The sequence below is a fragment of the Nicotiana tomentosiformis genome, chromosome 9 (assembly GCF_000390325.3).
Source record: "Nicotiana tomentosiformis chromosome 9, ASM39032v3, whole genome shotgun sequence".
NCBI classification, from domain to species: Eukaryota; Viridiplantae; Streptophyta; class Magnoliopsida; order Solanales; family Solanaceae; genus Nicotiana; species Nicotiana tomentosiformis.
Genome location: NC_090820.1, coordinates 12,387,844 through 12,408,643, shown reverse-complemented (window position 1 = coordinate 12,408,643; position 20,800 = coordinate 12,387,844). Strand labels below are relative to the sequence as shown.

Genomic DNA, 20,800 nt, shown 5'->3' with positions numbered 1-20,800 from the left:
GAAGGGGCTTGAGACCCGAACTCAGGAAGAAAATCATTCAATTTCTTATCGATAACATCGGTTACTTTGCTTGGTCCCATTTAGATATAACAGGAATCCCGCCGGACATAACGACACATCGACTAAGTGTGTCCCCTAGATTCAAACCGGTGAAGCAAAAAAGAAGACCCCAATCGGAGGTAAAGCACGCATTCATAAAAGATGAGATAACTAAACTGCTCAAAATAGGATCCATTAGAGAGGTAAAATACCCCGAATGATTGTCCAATGTGGTCGTAGTGCCTAAAAAGGGAAACAAACTTAGAATGTGTATAGACTATGTCACACCTCCTTTTTACCCCCAAAATGATGAAATGAGTATTATTGATTGTGGATGGTGGGTTAAAGAGTTTTTCCAATTAAAGTGACAAACTTGAATAGGGATTATTTTATTTACAGAGTCGCCACTTGAAATTGATTTTTTTTTGGGTGTTTCAAGTCACCTTTTGTTTGAATCCCTAGTCAAAGGAAAGATTTGACTCTTTTATTATTGGTCTGCAAAACAAAATCCGGGTAAGGAATTCCGTTGACCGGGGAGAAGGTGTAAGGCATTCCCCGAGTCCCGTGGTTTTAGCACGGTCGCTTCATTGACTACAACTTGGCTTAATTATTAGGCCCAAAACCACACGTAGCACGTCATATTGACCCATTTGACTTAGTGAAATTTCTTACAGCTTTCTTCTCCAAAGCTTTCACAAAAATAAACTAATGATAAAATAATATTTAACTCCATGACACATGCTCAAAACAGAATTACTGCAAATGCAAGTGACATGGACAGAAACTGCAAATAATGAAGTAAATATCTGGAATATGAATTAGCGAATTAAGACGACAAACAAAGGCATGCTAATACAAGATATCAATTAAGCGACAGAACTTTTACTTAAACCAACAGGAGCAAAAATAAAAAAAAAAAAAAAAAAATTAATTAAAGGGGGGGAGGAGACCTTATGTGAAGCTTTTCAAATATGTGTATTGATATAAAACTCCAAATGTATACAGCAAAGTGGGACTCCGATTGTCAAACTCGCCCACAGAAAACGGACAGCAACAAAACCTCGGACTGGAGCTTTCGAACCTCAAGTGACTCGAACAACGACTTCAAACAAGGAGCCCGAACTCGCCGGTAGCCTCTGTTTTTTTGACATAGGAATAGTGGCTGTTTCGGGATGGTTTAGTGCTGGATTCTTTGGCTGGAAAAATAGCTTTTTTTTTTCTTACTGATTTTCGTCAACCTTTTTTGGCTATTTTTGCAGCGAATATTTGCTGGAAAAGGGCTGTTTTTCAGGTATTTTCGGAGCTATTTTTTGGAGTGATTTTTGGCTTTTTTTTTTTTTTTTTTTGTTTTGAACTGATTTTTGCTGGGGTTTTGATGTGGAAACAGAGCTGGTTTATGGACTATTTTCGGATCCGATTTTGAGTGAGAAAAGCAGTGTATTTTCCCCCATTTTTTGGGTGGATTTGGACTGATTTTATGCATGTGGGAGGGGGACAAGCATGGGGGGACAAAAAGTAATGGGGGGACAAAGCATGGGGACAAGAATAATGGGGGGTTTAGACGTGGGGGACAAGGCATGGGGGACAAACAATAATGGGGGGACAAGACATGGGGGACAAAAATAAGGGGGGACAAGACATGGGGGACCGGTATGGTGGGGACACGCGCGGAAAGACGGGAGCGGAAAATATTCAAACACGGTAAAAAATTAAGTGCTCACAGCATGCCCCTCTTTGCTTGGAAACATTAAAGGTTTTCAGGCAAAGATAAAGTGAGCCGTGTGACTAGATTTTGGTTTGGACTGCCTACATATCCTGGGTTATAAGAGAATCAGGTCGCGTGTAGTTCAAGGATAATGATGGAATGATGAGTTGGAGAGTCGAGTGAGGTTCCGTCGAGGCTCTGGTCCGTGGTCTTGCTATTACATCAAAATTGAAAGAAACTAAACAAGCCTATCAACTATGAGTTACAAGATTCCTATCTATAAGTCTTTTGGAGCTTGATCTTGAGTCTTGACTGGTTGTTCAATACGGACTCTGATCCGAACCTTGATGCTTGCTAACTGTAGGTGCTAGTTCATTCTTCTACGGCTTCTTCTGAGCAAGACGGGAAATGTGAAGCTCGTAACTTTAGTCATGTCTTGAGTAGTCCATATCCTTTCTATCTTCTTCTGCATTTTGATTCACTTCTTTTCCTTTTCTTTTCTTTATTCTGGATTGAGACTTTTTCTTTTGTTCATCTCGAACACTGTGCCTCGCGGTAAAACCTGCTCAGACATCACAACAAACAAACAAACGAAATTTTTCTGCCCCAGTTTTCACTAGGAAAATTTCGTGAGTTATTGTAACAAAAATTCTAAACTACTTCTTTATTGAAAGAAATAAAAGAACAGGAATGGTGTACCCTGAAAAGGTCATGATAATTTTTTTTTTTATTGTCCCAAAAGAATGTCTCAACTAAGGATTTGTGTACCTTATGTTAGGAAACTGTGGTCAGAGAATGGGATACCCTATATTGGCAATGATACCAGGGAGTGGTGTATCCTGCTTTTAAAATCAAATCAACTAGGGAGTGGTATACCATATGTTGGAGAACACAACAAGGGATTGGTGTACCCTATACTGGTAAGGAAATGTAATCAGGGGATGGCGCCCTGTATTACTGAAAAGGAAATATAACCAGGGGTTGGTGCCCTGTAGTACTGAGAAGGAAATGTAACCAGGGGTTGGCGCCCTGTATTACTGAAAAGCAAATGTAACCAGGGGTTGGCGCCCTGTATTACTAAAAAGAAAATGTAATCAGGGGTTGGTGCCCTGTATTACTGAAAAGGAAATGTAACCAGGTGGTTGGTGCCATGTATTACTGAGAAAAAGAATGTTGAATCCCCTTGGTGAAAAAGTTCTACCTGGGTTAAACTATGAAAAACAAAACTGGACAAATAGTACTTCTACCTGGAAATATAAGCTGGATCCCCTTAGGCAAACTACCTAGGTTAAGCTACGAAAAGCAACCTGAGCGAATAGTACTTCTACTCGAAACTATGAGATGGATCCCCCTAGGTGAAAAAGGTTCTACCTAGGTCAAGCTACGTAAAACAACTTGACCAAAAGTACTTCTACCTGAAACTATGAACTGGATCGCCCTAGCCAAATGGTTCTGCCTCGGTTATGCTACGTAAAACAACCTGAGCAAAGAGTACTTCTACCCGGAACTATGAGCTGGATCCCCCTAGGTGAAAATGCTCTACCTGGAACTAATAGCTGAATCCCCCTAGGCGAAATGGTTCTACCCGAGTTAAGCTACGGAAAAATAAATCCTGAGCGAAAATTATTTCTACTCGGAACTATGAGCTGTATCCCCCTAGGCGAAAAGGTTCTACCTGGGTTAAGCTACAAAAAGCAACCTGAGCGAAGAGTACTTCTACCCGGAACTAATAGCTGAATCCCCCTAGGCGAAATGGTTCTACCCGAGTTAAGCTACGGAAAAATAAATCCTGAGCGAAAATTATTTCTACTCGGAACTATGAGCTGTATCCCCCTAGGCGAAAAGGTTCTACCTGGGTTAAGCTACGAAAAACATCCTGAGCGAAGAGTACTTCTACCCGGAACTATGAGCTGGATCCCCCTAGGTGAAAAATGCTCTACCTGGGTTAAGCTACGAAAAGCAACCTGAGCGAAGAGTACTTCTACCCGGAACTAATAGCTGAATCCCCCTAGGCGAAATGGTTCTACCCGAGTTAAGCTACGGAAAAATAAATCCTGAGCGAAAATTATTTCTACTCGGAACTATGAGCTGTATCCCCCTAGGCGAAAAGGTTCTACCTGGGTTAAGCTACGAAAAACATCTTGAGCGAAGAGTACTTCTACCCGGAACTATGAGCTGGATCCCCCTAGGTGAAAATGCTCTACCTGGGTTAAGCTACGAAAAGCAACCTGAGCGAAGAGTACTTCTACCCGGAACTATGAGCTGGATCCCCCTAGGCGAAATGGTTCTACCTGGGTTAAGCTACAAAAATGGGAGGTATGAACAGTAGTGATGCATGCTGCAAATAAAGGAAAGTGGAGATTTTAACGAAACCTACCTTTGGTGACATTCGCCCGTTGAAAATCGCCATTTTGCACCGCTTTGATCCTGCTTCAAACAAAGAAAAATTTGTGAGTTTTTAGAGTGGTGGTCGGTTTGTGGCCTTGATGCCCTTAGTAGTTCGAATTCACCCCTCTGCTGTCGAAGAACTGATTTTGTCAGTGTGATACCGAGGTTCCCGAATACTCTGTATCGCTTTCTGGAGACATTGTCTTTCTGACGGTGCCCCTGGCTGTTTCCTTTAAAATCAAACTTAGTGGTCTTTCACCTAAAACCAATGTTTTTCTGTAGTGCTTATCAACTTTTCCATGAAGCAAGTCTTGCTCAAGAGACCTTTTCAGTTTCTTTGAGACACTTTGTCTGCCTTATCAAAAAGAGATCACATATGGATTCCTGCCTTCGTCAATGCCGTATATGCTCCAAATTTATGCTTGGTATTACGGGAAAGTTATAGCCAGTTTCGCAGCCATCTTTGCTTTGCTCTTGATGCAAGATTAGACCGAAAGAGAATCTAAGAAAAATTGTGGAAAAGAATAGAAGAGCAATTGGAAAATGAAAAAGGAATTGTGTCTAAATAAAAGGTGTCCCTTTCGGGGAGAGAAATAAGGAGACTTATCTGGAGATATGTGCCGACTTCAATGAATCATGACATGCATTTTGGATTGGACGCCTGATCTGTCTGAGCTGTCTAATTCTCAAAATACGTCGCAAATGTTCATCTTGAAACTGTCTTAGTTGTACTCATGTCTGCGCATGGAAGACCCTCATTCGGTTAGTAGCGCCCTTTGCGGGTTTTCACTAACTGACCTCTCTCATTTCTCTAATCACTGGCGCCTTATAGTGCCCATACGGGTTTTCACCGATAAGACTCTCTCATTTCTTCTTCTTTTTTTTTTTTTTTTTTTTTTTTTTTTTTTTTTTTTACTAAAATACGACCCACGGAAGGTTGGCTGATGCCCCTGGCATGGGGACTTCAAGTATTCTCAAAGATCGATCAGAAGTTCTTGACAGGAAAAGGCGAAAGGAACCTTGAACTGAATTACGACCTTTGGAACTGTTTCTACAGGAAAAACTGTAAGATAAAACAAACTTCTGCCCCAGTTTTGGAATATTAGGAATATGGATTTTTGTTGCAATGGGACCGAACCCGGGGTAAGGCTGCCTACGTATCCTTTCGGAATCAGGTCGGACGTAGTTCAATAACTCAGAAAATTTGCTCTTCTTTTTTTTTTTTTTTAAGTACACATGTTCCAAAAAGTGGAAAACAAAGGAAGAAGAAAAATACAACTTGAAAGGGGTAACAAAAGGGTGACACTTTCTTGGAATAGCGAGCAATGGTAGCCTTCGTCATCTCGATCTAAGAAAATCATGCACGAAAGTTCCACAGTGGGTATATATCATACATAATATCTTTTGACTGCATCTGCATTAATAGTCATATCTGGTAGCCGTCCTTCTTCATCTACCAAGTGCAAGGCCCCTTTTGGTAACACTTTCTTGATGATGTACGGTCCTTTCCAGTTTGGGGCGAACTTTCCTTTAGCTTCTACTTGGTGTGGAAGAACGCGTTTCAGGACGAGTTGGCCTACCTCAAAGTACCTTGGACGCACTTTCTTGTTGTAAGCGCGTGCCATTCTTTGCTGGTATAACTGGCCAAAGCACACTGCTGCTAGCCGTTTCTCATCAATCAACATTAGTTGTTCTAAACGGGTCTTTACCCATTCTGCATCTTCAATCTCCGACTCCACAATGATCCGAAGAGAGGGAATTTCGACTTCAGCCGGTATTACAGCTTCTGTCCCATATACCAACAGATAAGGAGTTGCACCGACCGATGTGCGAGCAGTCGTGCGGTATCCCAGGAGAGCAAAAGGCAACTTTTCATGCCATTGTCTCGAGCCTTGGACCATTTTCCTAAGAATCTTCTTGATGTTCTTGTTCGCTGCTTCAACGGCTCCATTGGCTTTTGGCCGGTAAGGGGTAGAATGGCGATGCATAATTTTAAATTGCTCGCATACTTCCTTCATCAAATGACTATTGAGATTGGCTGCATTGTCAGTGATAATGGTATTTGGGATACCAAAGCGGCAGATGATGTTGGAATGAACAAAGTCTAACACTGTTTTCTTGGTGACTGCTTTGAAAGTGACGGCTTCCACCCACTTGGTGAAGTAATCAATTGCAACCAAAATGAATCTATGCCCATTTGAAGCCTTTGGCTCAATTGGCCCAATAACATCCATTCCCCAAGCAACGAAAGGCCAAGGAGAGGACATGGGATGCAACTCTGAAGGTGGCGAGTGGATCAGGTCACCATGAATCTGGCATTGGTGACACTTGCGAACAAAACTGAAGCAATCTCGCTCCATTGTAAGCCAATAATACCCTGCCCGCAGAATCTTCTTCGCCAAAACATATCCATTCATGTGAGGTCCGCATACCCCCGAATGTACTTCACTCATGATCCGCTTAGCTTCTGTTGTATCTACACATCTCAACAAGTTCAAATCTGGGGTCCTTTTGTACAAAATTTCCCCACTCAGGAAGAAACCGTTGGCGAGCCTCCTTATAGTTCTTTTTTGATCTCCCTTAGCGTGCTCTGGGTATTCTCACATTTTCAGGAATCGTTTTATGTCATGATACCATGGTTCACCATCTGGTTCTGTCTCAATTGTATTGCAGTAACCGTGTTGATTCCGAATTTGGATTTCTAGTGGATCGATATGGGTGTTTCCCGGATAAGGGAGCATCGAGGCTAAAGTAGCCAAAGCATCTACTAGCTCGTTGTGAAACCTGGGAATGTACCTGAACTCGATGGATTTGAATCTTTTGCTCAAATCTTGTACACATTGTCTGTATGGAATAAGCTTGATGTCTCGAGTCTCCCATTCACCTTGGGCTTGCCGGATAAGCAAGTCAGAATCTCCCATAACCAATAGTTCGTGCACATCCAGATCGAGGGCCATTTTCAAACCCATGATACATGCTTCGTATTCTGCCGTATTATTGGTACAGAAGAACCGAAGTCGGGCTGTTGCAGGGTAATACTGTCCAATAGGTGAGATGAGGATTGCCCCGATCCCAACTCCTTTGATATTGACAGCTCCATCAAAATACATTTTCCATAGAGGGTTATCGTCTGGAACTACTTCCTCTATTGAGTTGACCTCTTCGTCTGGGAAGTATGTGGTAAGTGGCTTGTACTCATCATCAACTGGATTCTCTGCCAAATGATCGGCCAAAGCCTGTGCTTTCATTGCAGTGCGAGTGACATAGACGATGTCGAACTCTGTAAGTAGGATTTGCCATTTTGCGAGCCTGCCGGTGGGCATTGGCTTTTGGAAAATATACTTCAGAGGATCCATTCTGGATATGAGGTAAGTAGTATAGGCCAAGAGATAATGTCTCAACTTCTGAGCGACCCAAGTCAAAGCACAACATGTCCTTTCTAAAAGGGTATACTTAACCTCATAATTTGTGAACTTCTTGCTCAAATAATATATTGCTTGTTCCTTTTTGCATGTCGCATCATGTTGCCCCAGAACGCATCCAAAAGAATTATCCATCACCGATAGATATAAAAACAAAGGTCTACCAGGTTCAGGTGGGACCAGTACAGGGGGTTTTGATAGATAATCTTTGATCCTGTCAAAAGCATTTTGGCAATCGTCTGTCCACTTGATTGCAGCATTCTTTTTCAGCAACTTAAAGATGGGCTCGCACGTGGTTGTGAGCTGAGCGATGAACCTACTGATGTAGTTCAACCTTCCGAGCAAACTCATGACCTCCTTTTTGTTCTTCGGGGGTGGCAGATCTCGAATGGACTTTATCTTAGATGGATCCAATTCGATGCCTCTCCGACTGACTATAAAACCGAGGAGTTTCCCAGATGGAACCCCAAACGCACATTTGGCTGGATTGAGCTTAAGGTCATACCTTCGAAGCCGTTTGAAGAACTTTTCCAAATCATTCACGTGGTCAGCCTGTGTCTTTGATTTTATGATGACATCATCGACATATACTTCAATCTCTTTGTGCATCATGTCGTGAAAAATGGTGGTCATGGCCCTCATGTAAGTTGCCCCTGCATTCTTTAAACCGAATGGCATGACCCTGTAACAATAGGTACCCCATGGAGTGGTGAAAGCGGTCTTTTCTGCATCACCCTCATCCATTAGAATCTGGTGGTACCCAGCATAGCAATCCACGAACGACTGTATCTCATGCTTTGCGCAATTATCTACAAGAATATGGATGTTCGGCAAAGGAAAATTATCCTTCGGGCTTGCTTTGTTCAGGTCTCTGTAGTCAACACAGACTCTAGTTTTTCCATCTTTCTTTGGCACGGGCACAACATTTGCCACCCAGGTGGTGTATCGTACAGCTCTGACAACATTGGCGCTCAACTGCTTCATTATTTCCTCTTTGATTTTATCACTCATGTCCGTTTTAAATTTTCGCTGCTTCTGTTGGACTGGTGGAAAATCAGGATACGTGGGAAGTTTATGAACCACTAAATCGACGCTTAAACCAGGCATATCATCATAAGACCAGGCAAACACATCTCTATACTCAAATAAAAGTTGAATCAAGGCATCTTTGGTTTTTTGTTCAGTGTGAATGCTTATCTTTGTTTCTCTAACTTCTTCATGACCTCCGATATTGATTGGCTCAGTTTCATTGAGGTTGGGCCTAGGCTTGTTTTCAAATTGTTCCAACTCTCTTTTTATTTCATCAAAGACCTTATCTTCATCATATTCGACCTCTTGATGCATTATTTCGAATTTAGACAGCCTTTTGAGATCTGGGCGTGAATTCCGCATGCATGTCATGTTATTAAAGCCGGCATTAACAACACTGAAATGGAAATAAAAATGGCAGGAATTAGGAAAAGGAAAATATACAAAATTTAACACGAAACTGAACTGCATTTCATTGAATTCGAAAGGATAGGAGGGTTAACATCAAAATAAAACAATCATACTAAGATATTCGGATTACAACCCTGGAAGTAACCCAAAGTACAAAAGAAAGAAACTGCAAAAGTCAACTACCAAAACTCCTTCCTTATGGGGAGAGGAGTTGCTTCCCAGTTATTGAGCATGGTTTCTGGGCCAATTAGTTGCATATCGGCACGACTAGTGCCTTCTCCCGCATGGATCATGTTCACTTCAAAAAACATCTGTCTGAGGTCTTGGCAAATTTCATCAATGTTTGCATGCGCCTCGGAATTTTCACCATATTTGAATCGTGGCTTGACAAAAGTGTGGAAAATGTGAGGGATAGGTTGCTGCAAGACCCACCCTTGCTTCTTGCAGTGCTTGGCTTTGTCTTTGTCTGCTTGTGTTGGCCTGAAGCCTAAACCAAAAGTACCCCTGTTACTGAACGGAGAAATGGGTTCTGAAATTCCTTGCAATGATGCCCCCAAACCTTTTCCTGGCTCATAACCTTGTCTCATCATAAGTGCAGCCACCATTACAGATGTGGCAGAGAGACGCGGATGTAGAATGGGTTTTCCTTCCTCAACATGGTCCACAACAACCACTTCGAAAGCCTGATAGACAATGGACTCACATCCTTCCTTGGCCTCAATACATGGGATTAACGGGTCTTTATAAATGGATGACTCGTCTTCTCCGTGAACAATAATTTCTTGCATGTTGTGCTCGAATTTGAGCATCTGATGCAAAGTGGATGGCACAGCTCGGGCTGTATGGATCCATGGCCTTCCAAGAAGCAAGTTATAAGAAGTTTTCATGTCCAATACTTGGAAGACAATTTCAAAATCAACAGGCCCAATCGTCATGGTCAGGTCGATCTCCCCAATGGTATCCCTCGCTGAGCCATCAAAAGCCCGGATGAGAACATTGCTGGGTCGGATCCTGTCTGTATTGATCTTCATTCTTTTCAAGGTAGAAAGGGGGCATACATCTACACTCGAGCCTCCATCAACCATGACTCGCTTCACATAATGCCCCTCGCATTTGACAGTCAAGTGCAAAGCCCTATTGTGACCGGCTCCCTCCTCAGGAAGTTCATCATCAGTAAAGGAAATTCTGTTCACCTCAAAAAATCTATTGGCCATCTTCTCTAATTGATTCACAGTGGTATTTTCTGAGACATGTGCCTCGTTCAGGATTTTGATTAGTACACGGGCATGCTCTCCTGAGTGTATAAGCAGAGATAACAGAGAGATTTGGGCAGGAGTCTTTCTCAGCTGGTCAATGATTGAGTAATCGTGAACTTTCATCTTTTTCAAAAACTCCTCCGCCTCTTCTTCAGTGACCGGTTTCTTTATTGGCATTTGGCCTTCTCTGATTTGCTTAGCCTTCCTCAACTCTTCTGGAGAGTAACACCTTCCTGATCGAGTCAAACCTCCAATTTCCCCCACTTCTTCTATGATTTCCTTACCTTTGTAGGTTACTACAGTTTTGTTGTAGTTCCAAGGGATGGTTTTCGTATTTGTTATACGGGGTTGTGTGGCAGGCTTGATTATGATTGGCTCTATTATACTCGTCGTACCGCCCTGATTCTCCTTTGTGATGGGGTGACCTCCAAGGACGTATAACTTTGGGCTTTGAGCATTGGAGCGAACCTCCAACCTCGAGATTTTTGGAACATATAAAATTGCCCCTTCTGAGCCCTGAGCACCTTTCACAATCAACGGTGCATCTAGGCTTGGATTTACTTCCAGTTTGGTTCCCTCTTGAATTGTTACCACTGTCATTTCTGCTCGACCAACCGGCTTGTATTCATGATCTCGGCCAATCATTCCCACAAAATGAACATCATTGTGTACTGGTAACGGGTTATTGGTCACATTAGGAGGGTCCTCACCATTCGTGACTACAATCAATTTTTCAACAATGAGTCTTTCTACGGCTCTTTTCAAGGTCCAACAATCATCAGTGCTATGCCCCGGAGCACCTGAATGATATTCACATCTAGCGTTTGCTTGAAATCCATGTGAATCGGGATGCACATGGTGGGGAGCGATGGGTCCAATCACTCCTATCTGCTTCAACTTTTGGAACAGACTAGAGTATGATTCCGCCAATGGAGTAAATTTTTCCACTGGCCTCTGCTCTCGACCATAATCCTGCCTAGGACGAGCGTTGTAGGGTGCCCGAAAATTTTGCTGCTGAGGTCGGGGTAATCTTGGAGCTGGTGCCCGTACCTGTTGATTAGGAGGACGAGCATATGATTGAGCATTAAACACTGTGTATTGTGGCGGTCCCAAAGAGTACTGAGGAATTGGCGGGGGATAGTAATGTTGAGGGTAGATGGAGTGCCCCTGCTGAGCTTGCACATAAGGGTGCGATGCCCCTCTTTGAACTTCCCTGGATCCCGAAGTCATCATGGACCCTTCATCTCTTTTCTTTCTATTTGCCAAACTTCCCGACCCATTTTGGATAGCCTGGGTGGTGGCTTTGAGAGCAGCTTGACTTACAATTCTGCCAGTCTTGAGGCCATTTTCGACCATTTCTCCTATTTTGATCGCTTCTGCAAAAGGTCTACCCATTGCGGACATCATGTTCTGAAAGTAATCAGGCTCTTGGGCCTCCAGAAAAACAGTAATCAACTCGTGGTTATCCATGGGTGGCTTAACTCTAGCTGCTTGCTCCCTCCACTTGATTGCGTACTCCCTAAAGCTTTCAGTCGGCTTTTTCTTCATATTGGACAGGGAATTGCGATCCGGTGCAATATCTATGTTGTATTGAAATTGTTTGACGAAGGCTTGGGCCATGTCATCCCAGACATGCCAGTGAGAGATATCTTGGTCAATGAACCATTCAGAGGCTACTCCCACAAGACTTTCTCCAAAATAAGCCATCAGCAATTCTTCTTTTCCACCTGCACCCCTCAGTTGGTTGCAGTACCTTTTCAAATGGGCAATAGGGTCGCTGTGCCCATCATATTTCTCGAATTTTGGGGTCTTGAACCCTGGTGGCAAATGGATGTGAGGGAACATGCATAAATCACTGAACGAAACACTTTTGTGACCCCCTAGTCCTTGCATGTTCTTTATGTTCTGTTCAAGACTTTTCATTTTCCTGGCCATCTCATCCGACTCAACCGTCTTGGCAGGCTTTTCATTTTCCACTGGTGACTCGTACTGAGGAGTCTGATTATATGGAGCCGAAACCCCGAAAGCCATGTTTGGAGAGTAGTATTGGCCATCATAAGCGTGAGATGGTGGCTCGTTGATTGGCCTCGTCACAGGATGTGGAGGCGGGATTGTGTATGCCGGTGCGCCAGACACGACTAGAGGAGTGTTCCTGACCGGTGCGACTGGAGGTCGCACATTAGAGGTACCGGGAGCAACGTGGAGGCTGTAGTTTGGCACATACCCTGGTGGTAGGATGTGGTCGCTCGTTGCATGAGGCGGTGGTTGAGTGACCAGGGGTACGGTGGAAGTTCCCTCTGAGGGACCACGGGGTGGAGGCTGACCAGACACCCAAGCTTGATACACATCAGACAATTGTTGTCTCAATTTTCTTATTTCCTCTGACTCTTGTTCAACTGATTGACCTTGTGGATCGTCACTGATCAACTCGATCTCATCATCGTTGGCCATTACTACCGCTCCCTTAGATCTAGTGAAGTAATGGTGTGTTGCCAGTTTCACCACAAACCAACCACCCTAAGCTTACTAGATAAGAGACCGCAAACGTGTTAGGGTTAAGCATTTTATAGATATGAATCACATAATGTGCCATGCTCCTATCATTGTCAATATTTCTAACATGCTTTTGGAGGCTTCATGTTTCATTCCGGCTTATGAGGTAGCTTCTTATTGACGCTTTTTTTTTTTTTTTTTTTATTTATTATTTTTTTTTATTTATTTATTTTTTTATTACTCACGCCTCATTTTGATCCATCATCTTAGAATCATTGAAAAAATATTTTGATCGAACCTTTTGTGGGTTGCCTACGTATCATGTCGCCGCATGAATCAGATCATTACGTAGTTCAGGAGGAAATAATAACATTTTTTTTTACTCTAAAAACATAAATATGACTGAAAATGTGACAAATATAAAATTAAAAATACGACAAATGCAAAATGAAACTAAAAACTAATTGACTGCACTAAAACTTTAATCTTCAATGGCATTCTTTATTAAACTGAAATCATCAATGGTCTGCATCCCTTGGCCTCCACTCTCCCCCCAACATCTCGTACAAATTCTGAAACACTCCCGGCAATTGTGGAACGAGGGCACGTGCCTGTTGACCAACTTTCTCATTGTTTAGATGACGATGATCGTCATGAATATATGCTGCTTTCTCTGCCAATTGAAGTACTTTCTCTCTAGCTTGCCCCATATTCATGTGACAATTCTGCAACCATATCTGGGTAGTGTTGAGGGCGTTACCCATCTCAGTCTCGCGTCCCTCATATTCTTCAATCTGGAGGTTTAGCACAGCTCTCTCAATCATCCACTGACGCCGCTCTACCTCAAAATCTGCATGTTGATGACTTTTCATTTCTTCCAATTGTGCAAGAAACTGACCCTTTGAACGTATCGAATGGGCCCTTTCTCTTGCAAACTGCTCTCTCTGTTGATCAAACTCCAATTGTTGTTGGTGCGCATCCTCTTCAATGATACTCAAGTCTTCTTGCAGCTTATGCATTTCAACATTTTTATTTGCCTCAACTCTTCTAACTAAACCAATAGTGCTTGCCAATTCTTCTTCTAAGCGGGCCGCCTCACTTTTAGCATGCTTTAGATCTTTATCCATGCCCCGTAAGGCCGATTGATAATCTTTCTCAATATTTAAACGAATCTGAGCGACTCCGGCTTGCAGTTGGGCTTGTTGTTTAGATATGGTCATCCGGGAATGCTCCAATTCCTCTTTTAACCTTTCTATAGCTCTTTGATCGTTTCTCCTCCTGTTGAATCCTTCAGGCCTATCTCTAAGCAACGAAGGGTTATGAAACCAGGTAATATATTCAGGGGTCACATCTCCATGATCTCGGTCTTCTACCATATCATTCAACTCCGAGACTTTACTTGCATACCAAATTTTCATAATTTCTTCTTCGTCATGAGGTTGATCTTTACCAAAATCATAACAGAACTTGCTCATATCTCGTGTTGGTGGCACCTCCTGTAGTCGTGCAAATTGGCGCATCACCCGAAGTGGAGCATAAGACTGAACACCATCCAATCCTATGAGTACCAAATAAGAGTGGTATGCAGACTCACAAATGACCTCTTTAGAGGAGAACCAATCGTAGTTCCAAGTGATCCGTTTGGCAGACAGAGTAAGAAGTAGTTCTTTCCAGGTGCCAATCCCCTCTGGTAAGTCACATTCGTCAATTCTTTTCTGGTGATCATAAGTATGATTGGGCCATAGCTCACTAAAATTAGTGATCGTAGGATGACGATAGAAATGCTCCAAAAATCATATCTGTAACAAAATGTTGCAACCATCAAAGTTTCGCGCGCCCATTTTACATCTATTCAAAGCACGAAAAATGCAAGAAAGAATTATAGGGACCAAAGTATAATCACCCCCTCCTGAGGTTAGAGCCTCAACTACACCTGCCAAGCGGATGTCAATGCGTCCCTCCCTTTCCGGGAAAACTACACGCCCCAAAAAAGTGACCATAAATGCAAACCTCCTATGTACCTTCCATGTTTCCTTATCTTCCTTTGATTTCAATTTTCCCACATTCCTTTCGAAATTACATTCTAGGCTATACAATTGAAACAAAAAGCCCAACTTAACCCATTTGCCTCCTAGACTTTCATATTGTTCGTAATTTATGTTCAAAAGCTTCAGAAACCTACCTTCGTTCACATTTTTGGTACTATGGGTCTTTGGCGGCGAAGATTACGGCCCCACCCCTAGAAATGGGCGATTTCCTCCAAGGTCGGAGTCATTTCACAGTCGGTAAAACGGAACACATTATTTTCAGGATCCCAGTGCGGAATCAAAGCTTCAATCACATCCCTCCTGGGCTTTATCGTAATCATGTGAACCAAATGTCCCAAGTATTTCTTTATCTGGTTTCGCTCATATTCCTTAAAGTCTCTCCACCAATCCCACAACAACTGTGGTATCTGATCGACAATGAGAAAATCTGGTATCCCTTCTGATCTGGGCCTCTTTTCAGACTTATCTCTTTCCCCACTCATGGTATACCTGTCTAAACAGATACGGGGTTAGGCTTTGATCAAACATATTATTGACACACAAGAATTCCGATTTCTTGTGTTTGGACTCCATAAAAGAATATAAATAAATAAATAAAAACTCAACTGTGGGACTATAAAAAATATTTTTGAATTTAGTTTTTTTTTTTTTTTTGGATTTTCTAAGGAAAGAATTGTAAAAAGGGAATTAAGGAAAAGAAAAATATTTTTGATTTTTGTTTTTTGAAAATTGGGGCCGGAACCGATGAGGTTTGCCTACGTATCTCACATCCGGTGAGAATCAGACCCGCGTAGTTCGGTGAAAATCGACTATGTTCTTTTCTCTTCTTTTTTTTTTTTTAAATTAATCTTCAAAAACCATATGCACTAGACCACATCATTTTTTTTTCTCTGTTCGTTCAACTGATTTATGCTAAAGTCGGTCGACATGCAAGCCTCCCAAATAATGCAACAAGTAGCACATAACATGACATAATGGTCTCAACTAGGTACCTGTCCTAAAATAAAACTCGGCCCATGAGTCGACTGCTGCTAAGTCAAATGCACATGATGCAAATAAAGCGTAGCCTACTAGGGATATTCATTGCTTATGGCTTGTTCTTCTAAGTTTGTAAATCCTAAAGGAGATGGTATCTAGACCTGGCTCACCCGGGCGGACAACCCGAGCCGAGGAGCGTCAAGCATTACCAGTAGTAGAACAACACTGGCTAGCTAACGGCTCTCCCGTCTAAGCATGTGTGACTAAATCCTTCACCAGAAGCTGGTAGGCTAACTGACTTTATCTCAAGACAGAAATTTTGTGATGCTGGTAGGCAAACACAGCATAACTAACTATAAGAAGACTCAGAGGGGTGCGAGAGGATACAATTTATATGTACAGTTCAACAATATCAAAACGGAAAAAAGTGGACAAGTAACACATTAGGCCCAAATAAATCACAATATATACAAAAATTAATAAAGCCAAACAAAGTCATTATACAAGCTCGAATTCATGAAATCCCCAGCAGAGTCGCCAGAGCTGTCACACCTCCTTTTTACCCCCAAAATGATGAAATGAGTATTATTGATTGTGGATGGTGGGTTAAAGAGTTTTTCCAATTAAAGTGACAAACTTGAATAGGGATTATTTTATTTACAGAGTCGCCACTTGAAATTGATTTTTTTTGGGTGTTTCAAGTCACCTTTTGTTTGAATCCCTAGTCAAAGGAAAGATTTGACTCTTTTATTATTGGTCTGCAAAACAAAATCCGGGTAAGGAATTCCGTTGACCGGGGAGAAGGTGTAAGGCATTCCCCGAGTCCCGTGGTTTTAGCACGGTCGCTTCATTGACTACAACTTGGCTTAATTATTAGGCCCAAAACCACACGTAGCACGTCATATTGACCCATTTGACTTAGTGAAATTTCTTACAGCTTTCTTCTCCAAAGCTTTCACAAAAATAAACTAATGATAAAATAATATTTAACTCCATGACACATGCTCAAAACAGAATTACTGCAAATGCAAGTGACATGGACAGAAACTGCAAATAATGAAGTAAATATCTAGAATATGAATTAGCGAATTAAGACGACAAACAAAGGCATGCTAATACAAGATATCAATTAAGCGACAGAACTTTTACTTAAACCAACAGGAGCAAAAATAAAAAAAAAATAAAAAAAAATTAATTAAAGGGGGGGAGGAGACCTTATGTGAAGCTTTTCAAATATGTGTATTGATATAAAACTCCAAATGTATACAGCAAAGTGGGACTCCGATTGTCAAACTCGCCCACAGAAAACGGACAGCAACAAAACCTCGGACTGGAGCTTTCGAACCTCAAGTGACTCGAACAACGACTTCAAACAAGGAGCCCGAACTCGCCGGTAGCCTCTGTTTTTTTTGACATAGGAATAGTGGCTGTTTCGGGGTGGTTTAGTGCTGGATTCTTTGGCTGGAAAAATAGCTTTTTTTTTTCTTACTGATTTTCGTCAACCTTTTTTGGCTATTTTTGCAGCGAATATTTGCTGGAAAAGGGCTGTTTTTCAGGTATTTTCGGAGCTATTTTTTGGAGTGATTTTTGGCTATTTTTTTTTTTTTTTTGTTTTGAACTGATTTTTGCTGGGGTTTTGATGTGGAAACAGAGCTGGTTTATGGACTATTTTCGGATCCGATTTTGAGTGAGAAAAGCAGTGTATTTTCCCCCGTTTTTTGGGTGGATTTGGACTGATTTTATGCATGTGGGAGGGGGACAAGCATGGGGGGACAAAAAGTAATGGGGGGACAAAGCATGGGGACAAGAATAATGGGGGGTTTAGACGTGGGGGACAAGGCATGGGGGACAAACAATAATGGGGGGACAAGACATGGGGGACACAAAAATAAGGGGGGACAAGACATGGGGGACCGGTATGGTGGGGACACGCGCGGAAAGACGGGAGCGGAAAATATTCAAACACGGTAAAAAATTAAGTGCTCACAGACTACAAGGACTTGAACAAAGCATACCCCAAAGATTCTTATCCACTGCCCAACATCGATCACTTGATCGATGCCACGGCCGGCCATGAGATCCTTACCTTTCTCGATGCCTATTCCGGGTATAATCAAATCCAGATGAACCCGGAAGACCAGGAAAAGACTGCGTTTGTGACCAGATATGGAACATATTGTTATAACGTAATGCCCTTTGGGCTAAAAAATGCAGGAACTACTTATCAACGCCTAGTAAATAGAATGTTCGAAGAACAAATAGGTAAATCAATGGAAGTCTATATTGATGACATGCTAGTCAAGTCCCTGCGCGCAGAGGACCATTTGACCCATTTGCAGGAAACGTTTGATATTCTGAGGAAATACAACATGAGGCTCAACCCCAAAAAATGTGCTTTCGGAGTCGGCTCGGGTAAGTTCCTCGGCTTCATGGTGTCAAATCGGGAAATCGAGATTAACCCAGACAAAATCAAGGCCATTGAAGACATCACCATCGTGAACAGCGTGAAAGCTGTACAAAGGTTAACAGGAAGAATAGCAGCCTTAGGCCGATTCATTTCGAGATCATCGGATCGAAGCCACAAATTTTTCTCTCTACTCAAAAAGAAGAACGACTTCGCTTGGACACCGGAATGCCAACTAGCGTTGCAAGAACTGAAACGATATCTATCGAACCCACCACTGCTGCACACTCCAAAAACCGACGAAAAACTTTACCTGTACTTGGCAGTATCAGAGGTCGCCATAAGCAGTGTCCTGGTTCGAGAAGAGGAAGGTACGCAATTTCCTGTTTACTATGTAAGTCGGACCTTAGGGGAAGCGAAAAATAGATACCCGCACTTGGAAAAATTGGCGCTTGCGCTAGTTAGCGCCTCTAGGAAATTACGACCATACTTCCAATGCCACCCCATAAGCGTATTAACCACCTGCCCACTTCGTAATATCTTTTGCATAGGCCTGAACTATCGGGCCGATTGGCCAAATGGGCCATCGAACTCAGCGGGTACGATATCGAATATCGGCCTCGAACAGCCATCAAGTCTCAAATTTTAGCAGACTTCGTGGCCGATTTCACGCCGACCCTCGTACCCGAAGTCGAAAAAGAACTACTGTTAAAATCAAATTTATCAACGAGGGCATGGATCCTCTTTACGGACGGAGCTTCGAACGTAAAGGGGTCCGGGCTAGGCATAGTTTTAAAATCTCCCGGGGGTAACATTATTAGGCAAGCTATTAAAACTATCAGGTTAACTAACAACGAGGCCGAGTATGAAGCCATAATTGCAGGTCTCGAGCTAGCTAGAAATCTGGGAGCGGAGGTCATTGAGGCCAATTGCGACTCTTTGCTAGTGGTGAGTCAGGTAAACAAAACCTTCGAAGTCCGAGAAGGCAGAATGCAAAGGTATTTGGACAAACTGCTTGTCACTTTGAACCATTTCAAACAATGGAGTCTACGACATGTTCCACGAGAACAGAATAACGAGGCCGATGCGCTTGCTAATTTGGGATCATCGGTCGAGGTGAATGATTTGAACTCGAAAACTGTCGTTCAACTTTCAAGATCTGTAATCGAAGAAGGGCACGCCAAAATAAATTCTACCAGCTTAACCTGGAATTGGAGAAACAAGTATATTAAATACTTAAAAAATGGAAAGCTCCCTTCAGACCACAAAGAGTCCAGGACCCTTAGAACTAAAGTTGCTTGATTCACTTTGACTGCGGACGGAACGTTATATCGAAGAACATTCGATGGACCAATGGCGGTATGCATAGGTCCGGGAGATACCAATTATATCCTCCGGGAAGTACACGAGGGCACTTGTGGCAATCACTCTAGTGCCAACATGTTAGTTCGAAAAGTGATCAGAGCAGGGTATTATTGGATCGACATGGGCAAAGACGCAAAAGAATTTGTTCGTAAATGTGATAAATGTCAAAGGTTTGCTCCAATGATCCATCAGCCCGGAGAACAACTTCACTCGGTCCTATCGCCATGGCCATTCATGAAATGGGGAATGGACATCGTCGGTCCCCTACCATCGACCCCAGGTAAAGCCAGATTTATTTTGTTTGTGACTGACTATTTTTCTAAATGGGTTGAAGCGCAGGCGTTCGAGAAAGTAAGAGAAAAAAAGGTTATCAACTTTTTGTGGGATCATATCATATGCCGAATCGGGATACCATCCGAAATAGTATGTGATAATGGGAAGCAATTCATTGGCAACAAAATCACGAAGTTCTTCGAAGACCACAAAATAAGAAGGATACTAGCAACCCCATACCACCCCAGTGGAAACGGACAAGCCGAATCAACAAACAAAACTATTCTTAAAAATCTAAAAAAGAGATTGAACGACGCAAAGGGAAAATGGAGAGAAATCCTACCCGAAGTCCTTTGGGCATACCGAACAACATCGAAATCCAGTACAGGGGCGACCCCATTCTCCTTAGTATATGGCTCTGAAGCATTGATACCAGTCGAGGTCGGAGAGCCTAGTCCCAGATTTTGATTCATGACGGAAGAATCAAATAACGAGGCTATGAACACCAGCCTTGAATTATCGAACGAAGGACGAGAAGCTGCCCTCATCCGGTTGGCCGCCCAAAAGCAACGAACGAAAGGTATTACAATCGAAGAACTAAACTTCGCCATTTCAAGCCAGGGGACTTGGTGTTAAGGAAAGTCACCATCAATACTCGGAATCCAAATGAAGGAAAACTAGGACCAAATTGGGAAGGACCGTACCAGGTGCTCGAGCACTTTGGGAAAGGATCGTACAGGCTCGGCATCATAAACGGCAAACAGCTATCAAGCAGTTGGAATGTATCACATCTAAAACGGTACTACTGCTAAGGTACGACCTTATTCAACTGTCCCGTACAGAAGTTCGAACAAAGAACAGAAGTATTCTTTTACTCAAAAAGCACGTGTTGCACTCTTTTTTCCTTAGACCGGCTTTTTCCCAAATGGGTTTTTTGCGGCAAGGTTTTTAATGAGGCAACCATCGATCGTGCTGCGCTGTCAAAATAG

General features: G+C 42.5%; 1 long non-coding RNA gene across 1 annotated transcript in view; it reads right to left on the bottom strand.

Annotated features, from left to right (window-relative positions):
- Positions 1-1,230: 1,230 nt before the first annotated feature.
- The window catches only part of LOC138899464 (uncharacterized), a 49,253-nt gene continuing 29,683 nt past the window's right edge, over positions 1,231-20,800 (bottom strand). The window contains exons 2-3 of the long non-coding RNA XR_011411114.1: positions 4,993-5,047; positions 1,231-1,393 (exon numbers count right to left, since the gene is read on the bottom strand). This is a non-coding gene — a long non-coding RNA (uncharacterized lncRNA). The remainder of the gene's footprint in view (positions 1,394-4,992; positions 5,048-20,800) is intronic.